The sequence below is a fragment of the Hipposideros armiger genome, unplaced genomic scaffold (assembly GCF_001890085.2).
Source record: "Hipposideros armiger isolate ML-2016 unplaced genomic scaffold, ASM189008v1 scaffold_162, whole genome shotgun sequence".
Lineage (NCBI taxonomy): Eukaryota > Metazoa > Chordata > Mammalia > Chiroptera > Hipposideridae > Hipposideros > Hipposideros armiger.
In genome coordinates this window covers 1,721,960-1,733,816 of record NW_017731512.1, presented here as the reverse complement: position 1 = coordinate 1,733,816, position 11,857 = coordinate 1,721,960, and the positions used below count along the sequence as shown (strand labels likewise).

At 38.9% G+C, this 11,857-nt stretch overlaps 1 pseudogene; it reads right to left on the bottom strand.

Annotated features, from left to right (window-relative positions):
• Positions 1-7,705: 7,705 nt before the first annotated feature.
• On the bottom strand, positions 7,706-9,736 carry LOC109387544 (dymeclin pseudogene; annotated as a pseudogene).
• Positions 9,737-11,857: the final 2,121 nt, after the last annotated feature.

Below are 11,857 nucleotides of genomic sequence, written 5' to 3'. Positions count from 1 at the left end.
CCTCATATGTGGGATCCGAACCGGGGCCCTCTGGCGTCCCAAGCCAGTTCTTAACCATCGCGCCACTCGGCCGGCCCCCATTGATGGTTTTATAGGGAGACAAGATGTGTTCTAATTGTTTTACAAAATTACTTCATTGTGAATTAAAACAAGATGACTTTAAAGAGATTTCCTTAAAATGTATGTTCAAAAATATGTATATGCATCACTCTTAGAAAAATAACATAGTAGAGTGAAAAAATTCTGGATTGGTGGTCAGAACACGTGGGTTTAAGTACTGGCTCTGCTCGCCCCTCCAAACAGGAAACTTTTTATGAGCCTTTCTGCAGCTTCCTTATTTATAAAACATTCTGATTTGGACTACTTTCTGCCATACAATTCTATGAAATTTACAATTTATGTAAAAATTGCATTAAGCTTTGCTAAAACAAATTTGAGGAAATGAGAATGAAATCAATATTAAATGGTCTTAAGATTGCCATTGATTCTTTTTATCAGGATTTCTTAATTCTTGTCTCATCTTTTCACAAGGGAGCAAAAACTCCCTATAAACTTTAGGGAAAAAAAGTTTTTTTCTACCCAGGTGAGGAGTACAGTTGATTTGTCCTGACAGTGGTGCTCCTTGTTAGAAACATCATTCAACTGATCACTCTTCCCTTGGCTTCTACCTGAAAGGCAGAAAGAAACAGGAGAGTAAACTAGAAAATCCTAAGATGTGGTTTGGCAGCGCCAAACCTTGGTGCCTTCCGGACTCCTCTGTACTGTGTGGCTTGTGGGTTGTGCCAGGAGCATGCTCTGTTATAGAATTCCTGGTCATTCGTGTGTGTGTGTGTGTGTGTGTGTGTGTGTGTGTGTAGAGGGGGGTGGTTTGAGTAATTCATCTTTGTCTGCCTGGCAAGATAGATTTGTTTTTGGCCTTCTTTCATGAAGAATTAGCTTCATTAAATTTTGAAAGCAATTACCTCTGAAAAAAGACAAATGAATAAGCTCTTTTCCAAAGAATTTACCATTTGGTGCCAGGGATCAGGCATTACTTCGTACCATTCCACGTGACTCAGGATGTGGTCTGATATTTCATCTAAGTACATGCTCCACTTTTTTCTGGATACAGGAAAAGAACATATAATGCTTCTTTCTTATGGAATGACTTCTTAGAAAACTGCTTTCTCTCCTCTTTAAAAACTAGAATTATTCAGACTAGGATAAAAAAAAATCAGTCATGGCATTTAAGCACTCCCTGGCTCCAGAAACCATTTTGGTAGAAGGTGATGAATGTGTTTCAGTGGTTTAATATTTCTGGAATGTAAGCAGGGTCAGTCAACAACATAGTCACCAGGGTTATCACTCCAGGGATGTAGCACAGGACTGCTGACCTCGCTGCAGCTCCAGTCTTTCTGGGAACAAAGCCTAACCTCTCAATGCCCTTTACTGTTTCATTTTCTTGGATTTTACCCCATGGAAATGGATGGTATTGGGATAAGTGGAATGAGTGTAATAAACCAAACTTTTCATTCATATATGTTAGCTGTATGGTATCCTACTATGTAATAAGTATGCCATAAGTTAGTTGCTGCGCTTATCTAGAATTTCACAGTTGTTGGGGAGATATTTCTTACATAAGGTCATTACCATGCCCATCAAATCAAAGTAATATAGTTGTTTAATTTGTCTACAGATATGAATGGTTATTGATATTTTCATCAATTTGCTGACATTCTCCTTAAATTAAGAAAACATAGAATATCATCAAAATAGTACAATAGGTAGTTCCCAACTTCTGTCTCCCTCACAGAAAGACCACCTAACAATGATCTATAGACAAGACACTTTTGTGAAAATTCCAGAACAAGGACTGAATTAGAAGGGTAATCAGAATATTTTCATTTTGACTGCACTGCCCCTGTCCAGGATAGTACAGCTCCATACCTAGAAGGTCCCCTGAGCCTATCGTTTCTCCAGGAGTAAAAGAGTGCCCCAGGTGGGCATCCAGATTCCACTGCACACTTCCTGGGAAGCCTACTTTGGTCTTGTTTCACAGGGATCCCTGGGGGAATAGGTGGGGCTGGATCCCTGGGATCAGGCAGAGATAAAGAAGGGGGAGGGGCATATAGCTATCAGGCCACAGGCCTTGGTGGACCACATTCTTACTGGCAGTGGTGCCCAGCAGAGAGGCCAGTCAGTGGCTCTGCCCATTTGCAGAGCCAAGCTGGTGGTCCCGCCTGGACAGGGAAACAAGTCAGCAGTGAAACCCAACTGCTGAGAATAGTTTCCAGTCCTGCTTGACCAGGAAGATTAGCCAGAGACTCGGGCAATGGAGCCCATCCTGTAGCCCCACTCAGGCAGACAACCATGTCAGTAACTCTGCACAACTGTGGAGCATCAACTCTGGCCCTGCCTGTCCAGAGAAATTGAACAGTGCTAAGGCAGCCTTTGAACAAAACCTACAGTACTGCCTGGCTACAGAGCCCAGCCTATACCACAGCCTGATTGCTGAGCACACCCTCTGGCCTTCCCCCAGAGATGGAGTCCAGCCAGTGATAGTGGCCAATTGTAGTGCATAGCCTGAGGGCATACCTGACCAGGGAACCTGGACAGTGACTCCATTCTAACATAGAGCATAGCATCCAGCCCCATCCAACTGCAGGGTACATCTGGAGGCCCACCTGACCAGGGATCCTAGCCAAAACCTCATCCACAGTGGAGGATACAACCAGCAGCCAATGGCTGATTTCAAACTATACTACGAAGCCATAGTAATCCAAACAATTTGGCACTGGCATAAAAACAGAAACATAAACCAATGGAATAGAATAGAGAACACAGAAACAAGTCCTTATATTTATATCAACTAGTATTTGACAAGGGAGCCAAGGACACTCAATGGGGCAAAATTATTTCTTCAAGAAATGATGTTGGAAAGGCTGGATAATCACATGCAGAAAAATGAAATTGGGCCCCTATCTTACATCACTCAGAAAAATTAACTTGAAATGAATTAAAGGCTTAAACATAAGACCTGATACTGTAAAACTCCTAGAGGAAAATAGGGAAGAAGCTACTTGAATTTGGTCTTGGGAATAATTTTTTGGATATGACACCAGAATCACAAACAACAATAGTAAAAATAAAATAAAAAAACAACAACACGAGACCACATCAATCTAGATTGCTTGTGCATAGCAAAATGAAAAATGAAAAAAATGAAAAGGCAACCTATGGCATGGAGAAAAAATGTTTGCAAACCATATATCTAATAAGGGGTTAATATACAAAGCATATTAAAAAAACTATAGTTCAATAGAAAAAGATAAATAATCTGATTAAAAAATGAGTCTAAGAACTAAGTAGACAACTTCTTCAAAGAGGACATCAAAATGGCCAATAGACATATGAAAAGGTGCTTTCCATCACCAATCATTAGGAAAACGGAAATTAGAGCCACAATGAGATGTCACCTGTCTATCATCAATAAATCAACAAACAAGTGTTGGGAAGAACGTGGAGAAAAGGGAACCCTTGTGCACTATTGGTGGGAATGTAAATTGGAACAGCTACTATGGAAAACAGTTGGAGTTTCTTAAAAAAAATTAAAAATCAACTACTATATTATCCATAAATCCCACTTCTGGGTATGTATCTAAAGGAAATGAAAACAGGATATCAAAAAGATATTTGCAAAAAAAAAAAAGTTATTTGCAGTCCCATGTTTATTGCAGCATTTTTCACAATAGCCAAGACATGGAAACAACCTAAGTGTCCATCAAAAAATGAATAGATAAAGGAAATGTAGTATATATTATACCCAATGGAATATTAATCAACCATGAGGAAGAAGGAATTCCTGCTATTTGCAGCAACATGAATGGATGTTGAGGACATGATGCTAAATTAAATAAGTCAGATGGAGGAAGAGAAATAATATATGATCTTGCTTATGTGTGAAATCCAAAAAAGTTGAACTCAGAGTAGATTGGTGTTTGTCTGGGCTGGGGCTGGGAAAATGGGGAGATGTTGGTCAATAGGTACAAACTTTCATTTATAAGATAAGTAAGTTCTGGGAATCTGTTATTGGTACAGTATGCTGACTATCATTAATAATACTGTATTGTATGCTTGAAAATTGCTAAGAGAGTAAATCTTAAATGTTCTCACCACCCATGCACAAAAGGATAAATACGTCAGGTGTAGGGTATGTTAACTAACCTTATTGTGATAGTCATTTCACAATACATAGATGTATCAAATCATCGTGCTGTATGTTAAAACTTACACAATGACATATGTCAACTATATCTTAATACAGCTGGAAACAAAAACCCCCAAAATCAGTAAATAAAAGATTTCCTGGGGTCTTTAAAATTTCTAGGGCAGCATTTTATCCCCCTATATTGTTTTAGTTACTTCTTTTGGCTGTAGTTATATTTTAAATGATGAGGCTATGTATTTGTTTTCTTGCACTGCCCTTATCTAGTTTTGGATAAAAAATGGTCTGATTGGATAGGCTTGCATGCTTTTACTCTTTTCTACAACAACTTGTATTAATATAGAATTTAACAATTCACTGAAAGTTTGGTATAACTTACATACAAAACTATTTGGGCTTGTATTTTCTTTCTCTTTTTTTTTGTGGTGGAAGGAACATCTTTGACTAGTCTTTCAGGTTATTTAATGCTCTTTGGCCTATTCCAGTTTTTTATTTTTTTCTTGCATCTATTTTGACATTTTAAAATTTTCTAGAAATTTAATATTTTTGTCAAAATATTAGTATATAATTGTTCATAAAATTTTTTATTTTTAAAATTTCCAAAGTTTCTGTAGTCTCCATTTTTTAATGCTGCATTTTGTTTATTTATTATTGGAACCTATGACTATGTTGAGATATCACTTGCATGATTATGTCATGTTATACAGTGAAAGGAAGATTACCCTGAATGGTCCTGACCTAATGATGTGAGCTCTTTAAAAGCACAAGATTTTCTTTGACTGGCTAAGAATAAGAAGTTAGAGAGATGTGCTCTGGATGATTTGGAATAAAGTAAACATCTATGCTGTGAACTGCCTATGGTGGCCATTTGGTGTGGGAGTGGCCTCTAGGAACTGGGAATGGTCCCTGGCTAAGAGTTTTCAGAGAATTGGGTACCTTCATCCTACAACTACAAGAAAATGAATTCTGCCCACAACTAATAAGCTTAGAAGAAGATCTAGCGCTGGCTGACACCTTGATTTCAGCCTAGTGAGGCCCTGAGTAAAAGTATAGCTACATCATTCCTAGATTCCAGACCTACAGCAAATGTGTGATAATAAATTTGTGTTGTTTCAAGCCACTAAATTTGTATTAATCTGTTATGTAGAAATAGAAAACTGATAAAAATAGGAAAAGGGCATTCAGAACAAAAGGGCAATGACAGTTCTTCATTTACCTGTGGTAATGATACATATCCTCATCTGGTTCATTTCAGTAATATTGGCTATTGTAGGCTAGAAATCTACATTCTGTGACTAAGCATAAAATCACAGGCTTAGAAAGCCTTTTGGAGTTTCCTGTTGTCTTGGGATCCTCATTGAGACTGAGCAGACAATAAATACAACAAATAAAACACTAGAGATCATGGAAAATTTTCCATGTGATCTAAGACCTTTATGAGCAAGTTCTGGAGTCTTGATGTTACAGGTTGAATTGTGTCTCCCAGAAGATAGTTAGTCCTAACTCTCAGTATTTTAGGATGTGAACCCATTTGGAAATACAGTTGTTGCTGTAAATGTAATTAGTTAAGATGAGGTTACACTGGAGTAAGATGGGTCCTTAATTCAATATGACTAATGTTTATAAGAAGACAGCTATCTGATGACATACACACAGGGAAAACACCATGTGAAAATGGAGGATTGGAGTGATAGAACTATAAGCCAAGAAACCCTAAGGATTGTTGTTAAACCACTGGAAACTAGGGAGAGGCACTGAAGTCTCCCGCACAGGTGTGAGAGGGAGCATGGCCCTGTGAACACCTTGATTTCAGACTTCTACCATCCAGAATTATAAGACAATAAATTTCTGTTGTTTTAATCTACCCAGTCTGTGGAATTTTGTTACAGTAGCCCTAGGAAACTCTAAAATACCCGCTAAACTAAAGCGTTTACCAAGTTAAGAAAGTCTGACCCAGAGAGATCCAGTCAAGATGGTGGAGTAAGTAAATGCTGTGATTACCTCCTCTCACAATCATATCAGAATTACAACTGAACTACAGAATAATGTGAGAATTGCATGAAGTCTAGGTGAACTGAAGCTTTGCAATTAAGGACATAGAGAAGAAGCCACCTGGAGACTGGTAGGAGAAGTGGTGACATGGAACAGGCTGGTCCAGGGTTTTAGTGCCAGGTAGAGAAGTCCCCATAACTTCTGGCTGTGAAAATCAGTGAAGACTGTGGCTGAGTGAATTGGAGGGCATTCCCAGGCTCTTCTCTTAAAGGGCCAGTGGATGGACCTACTTACTGACAGAGTCACTCACTCTGAGTTCTGGTGCTGGGCCAGCAGCTGGAAAGGTGGCAGGGACCTATGGGAAGGAACTGAGTTGTCTGGCTTCAGGGTGAAGGCTGGAGGGGCAGCTTTCTCCCAGATAGAGGAGCTGGTGGAAGCCATGGTTCCTTTGTTGAGCCCTCCCCGCTGCAGGCATGCAGATGCAGACAGCCACCATATCTGAGTCTCTATCAACCTGCCTAACACTGTTCATTTTCCCCCGATTCCTTGAGAACCAGCCCCACCCAACTTTCAAGATCATATCAATGATTTAAAAGATAAGTTCGTAGAAAACAGTCAAACAAAGCAGCAAAAAGAAAAAAAAATCCAGAAAAATGAAGAAAGTTTCTGGGGTTTCTGGGACATCAAGTGTACCAACATTTGCATCATAAGGGCACCAGAAGGAGAATAGAGGGAGCAAGGAATTGAAAACCTATTTGAAGAAATAAGGACAAAAAACTTTCCTAATCTAGAGAAGGAAATAGACATACAATCCCAGGAAGTACAGAGAGTCCCAAACAAGAACCCAAAGAGGCTCACACCACTGACACATCATAATTAAAATGCCAAAGTTTGAGCACAAAGAAAGAATATTAAAATCTGCAAGAAAAAAGCAGTTAGTTACCTACAAGGGAGCTCCAATAAGACTATCAGCTGATTTCTCAACAGAAATTTTGCAGGCCAGAAGGGAGTGGCACGAAATTTTCCAAGTGATGAGAAGCAAAGACCTACAAGTGAGATTATTCTACCCAGCAAAGCTATCATTTAGAATCGAAGGACAGATAAAGAGTTTTCCAAACAAGAAAAAGCTAAAGGAGTTTAAACCAGCATTGCAAGGAATCTTAGAGGGACTTCTTTAAGACAGAAAAAAAAGATAAAAAATATGAGTAATAAAATGGCGATAACTACATATCTATCAACAATTATTTTCAATGTAAATGGATTAACTGTTCCGATCAAAAGATAGGATAGCTAAGTGGATAAGAAAGCAAGATCCCCTGCCCCCTTTTTTTGGAATAGCAGGATTTATATTATTGATGTGTATTCCTCCCACTTTTTGTGCTGTAATCTAAGCTGAGTGATCTATTGCCAACCAGCATCACTTCTCTAAATCCAAGTGTGCAAGGGAAACACACCTGTATGATCCTCTTTAATAGAAGATACACTGGGCAATCTGTCTACTTTTGTTCCTCAGAAAAAAGGAATTAGGAGGGCTGCTTGGCTGGAGGGGGTCAGGGTGAGAGATGGCACCTGCCTTCTGTTGGAATCCATTGTGAACATTTGGATATTCTGTGCGTTCCAATACAGGCCTACAGCTGAGTTGTAGACCAGAGGCCAGACATAGGGGATAAAAAAACTCGGGCTACTCCTCTTCCATATATTTGAATTTTAGTTCTGGAAATTTCTTCAGCCTGTCTTTGTGCAGTGCAACAATTCCTTGCTTGATGATTTCTAGGACCCGTTACACTGACAGCTCAGCTCCAGCTTGTAGCAACTTTGAGCTAAAGAAGGTGATCGCCATATCAATATTTTGCATTATATCCTGAAATGAAGGATGAGTTTGAAATTGTTCAAAGAGTTCTCATTTGTAAAGCAGTGCATACACCAAGTTTGCATTGTGGTGAAGAGAATTTGTCAGGCAGGAATTGATGATCTTTAACATCATCTGAATCACTTCTTCAATGACATTTAGGTCTTGTGGGTAATCTGATAGAGGAACGTCATTGGAACTTAGCGAATCTCTCAAGGACTATGTGGCTTGTTTCATAACTTTGTTGTGGTTTTTGGATATCAAGGAAAACAAACCGATGATCTTCTTGACAGCATACTGATGGAGAGAATGAAACTGTGCTGACATATTTGCTAGAGTTGCCAAACAATTTGTGTGAAGGTACATGTCTCTTGTCCTTGTCATATTGTATTGAATGGTTCTTATTATGACCAATAAGACTCCCCAATGAAATTTCAGTGAACACCAAGTAATATTTTTTTAATATCACTTTGAGAGTAGATCTATTGGAGCCATCTTCTTCTGTAAGAATCAACAATATTATAAAGGCCATATACACATGATGTGAATTTATCTCTTCAACATAATATAGAATCTCTAAAATTGGTAAGACAAGATTTTCCATATCTGTGCAAGCCAACACGTATGTTCTAATATTACTATTCTGATGGAGCAATGCATACAAGAGGAGATGTCTGCTGTTCACATAGAGCCATGTATAAACGGTTAAAATTAGTCTGGAAAGCATGTGGAATTAATGAGGGGCAAGGACTCTTATCTTGTGTATTCTTAAAGGACATAATGGCCTTTTGGTAGGGGTTTGGTGTGTCTGTAGCATCTGTCAGGTTGACCAGCACCAGCAGAAGCAGGAGACTCTGGTTGGCGAGAGGGGAAGATAGTTCTAGAGCTTTGCTGCCCTCACCATCCAGTGTAAAGATAATCCAGAGTCTGGTTGTTACACCTGATGCAGGTCCATAGAGTAGTCCTCCCCTATCCAATGCTGAGGAAAAACATGGGTTCCTGGAGGAGATGGCTTTTTTTTGTCTGATAAAATTATATAATAAGGTTTCACAAGTTGGCTGGCATATGTAAGACATCGACCTCACATCAAATACTTGTGACTGATGCTGTATTGCAAAACTTCCTTGTGGAAGAGTTGGCAGGAAAGGAGAACAACCATTGTTCATATAGCTGCTACTGATGTTTCATATATAATATCTAAGAGTGGAATATTAGTGATTAACTGCATAAACAGCAGAATAAGTCTTCCAAAAGATCTTCTGAGTCACAACTGTAACTGCCAGAAGATTTTTCTTCATAAGTAAAATTAAGTTGTAATTCCTTCTTAGACACCCCACAAATGAACACTTTCAGCACATAGCAAATAGTAAACAAAGCATTGTGTGTCTGCCAAATGAAGACATGGTTCTGACACTCTGCTGAAAGTTTTACTTCTTTGGCTCTAGAAAGGAAGACCTTAATTAATGCACCAAGGTTTCCTGTTCGAGGGTTGTTTTCAACTAAAGACCTGCAGACTGAAATAGTTGCCTCCTCCAAGAGCTTCAACTCAGTGCTGCTGATTGGTGCAGGAAAAGAAAACGAGAGAAACTGATTCCAGAATGGGTCATTCTCAGAGACAGATTCTGTGCCTGATAACTTTTTTAAGTTATCATTTTTAGGTAGATCACGATTCTGCTGTTGTTTGATCCCATCTTCTAACCTGGTAGAATACTTGTCCTTAAATCTTCATTTCCATGCGACATCCCATCTCAGCCTGCCGGGAGGTCCGCTTGGAGCTCACCACAGACCAGTGGGCGGCAGAGGGGGAACAGGAGAAACTGTGGTGGCTGCTGCAGCTGGGGTGGTGCACACGGGCTCAGGCCTCCATGAAGAAAACAGACCCTTACATATGCTGTCTATAAGAGACTCACTTCAGCTCAAAAGACTCACACAGACTGAAAGTAAAGGGATTGAAAAAAGATATTTCATGAAAATGGAGAAAAAAAAAAAACCAAGCTGGAGTAGCAATACTTATACCAGACAAAATTGATGTTAAAACAAAGGCTATAATAAGTGACAAAGAAGGACCCAGTAATCACACCTCTGGGTATTTAGCTAAAGAAACCCAAAATGCTACTTCAAAGAGATGTGCTTATCCATATGTTCATCACAACATTGTTTACAATTGCCAAGATGCAGAGGCAGCCTGGGTGTTTTTTGATGGATGACAGCCTGGGTGTTTCTTGATGGATGAATGGATGAAGGGGAGGTAGCACATATATACAATGGAGTATTGCTTGGTCATGGAAGGGAATGGGTTCTTGTAGTCTGTGGTGGCATAAATGGACCTAGAGTGTATTGTGCTGAGTGGAGTATGTCAGACAGAGAAAGACATGTACAATGTGATTTTGCGTGTATGTGGAAACTAAAGAACAAAATGAACAAACAAACAAAACAGAAACAAACTGACAGATACAGAGAACATTTTGATGGTTGCCAGACAGGAGGGGGTTGGAGATGGGTGAAGAAGGGGATGGGATTAAGAAGTACAATTTGGTTGTTACAAAGTAGTCATGGGGATGTAGGGTATAGAATAAGGAATATAGTCAATAATTTGTAATAACTCTAGAGGGTGCCAAAAAATGTATATGCATTTTAAGAAAGGAAAAAACTATTAAAATTGTAATACTCAATATATACTGAGAAATATAGATATATACTGATAACAAAAGATGAATACAAGTCATGTTTGACTTCTGTAATTACAAGAGGTGCTCATAATGGTTACCATCAGCGTCCAGACACTTCTGATTATGGCAAACGATTATTTGAGCAAAGTTGACCAAATTATCCACTGGTATATATATATTTTGGCACCCCCAGTATACGAGCATAGTGTGACAATTAAGTTCATGAACTCATCCTAGAAAAAGTGCTACATACTTCATTGCTGAATATCACTATGGTCACCATTGAAGTACTCCCCTTTGGAAGCTATGCACTGATGTCAGCACGTAGTATACCCTTCAAAGCAATTTTGGAACTCTTATTCTGGAATGGCCATCAAAGCTGTCATTGTATTACCCATGATGTCCTGAATGTAATAAAAATGTCTTCCTTTCGATATTTCGTTTATCTTCGGGTAAAAAAAGAAGTCATTGGGGACCAGATAAGGTGAAGAGGGAGGGTGTTCCAGTACAGTTATTTGTTTACTGGCTAAAAACTCCCTCACAGAGAGTGCCGTGTGAGCTGGTGCATTGTTGTGATGCAAGAGCCATGAATTGCTGGCGGAAAGTTCAGGTCGTCTAACTTTTTTACTCAGCCTTTTCAGCACTTCCAAACATAAAAATTCGTTAAATGTTTGTCCAGTTGGTACAAATTCACAATGAATAAGCCCTCTGATATAAAAAAAGGTTAGCAACATTGTTGCAACAAATTCACAAGCTTAATTGCCAGACCACATACATATATATATATAATATTTATATACAATATATATGATATACATTTATATATATCATAGATATATAATTATAGTTGACATTCAATATTATTCTACTTCAGCTTCAGGTGTATAGTGCAGTGGTCAGGCATCTACACAGTCTATGAAGTGGAAATCTTCCTGATAAACCCAGTGCCCATCTGGTACCCTACATAATCTTTTAATAAAAATGTTAAAAAAAAAAGAAAAGAAAGTCTGACCCACTTGTATCCGGCCTTATGTGGTCTGAAGGTATTTATGCAGGGGATCGGTCACACTTCAGAGCTTGGATCACTGCTAACTGCAAAGTGGAAGGTGGCAGGTTTATCTCTTGGAAATACTTCCTTCCTCC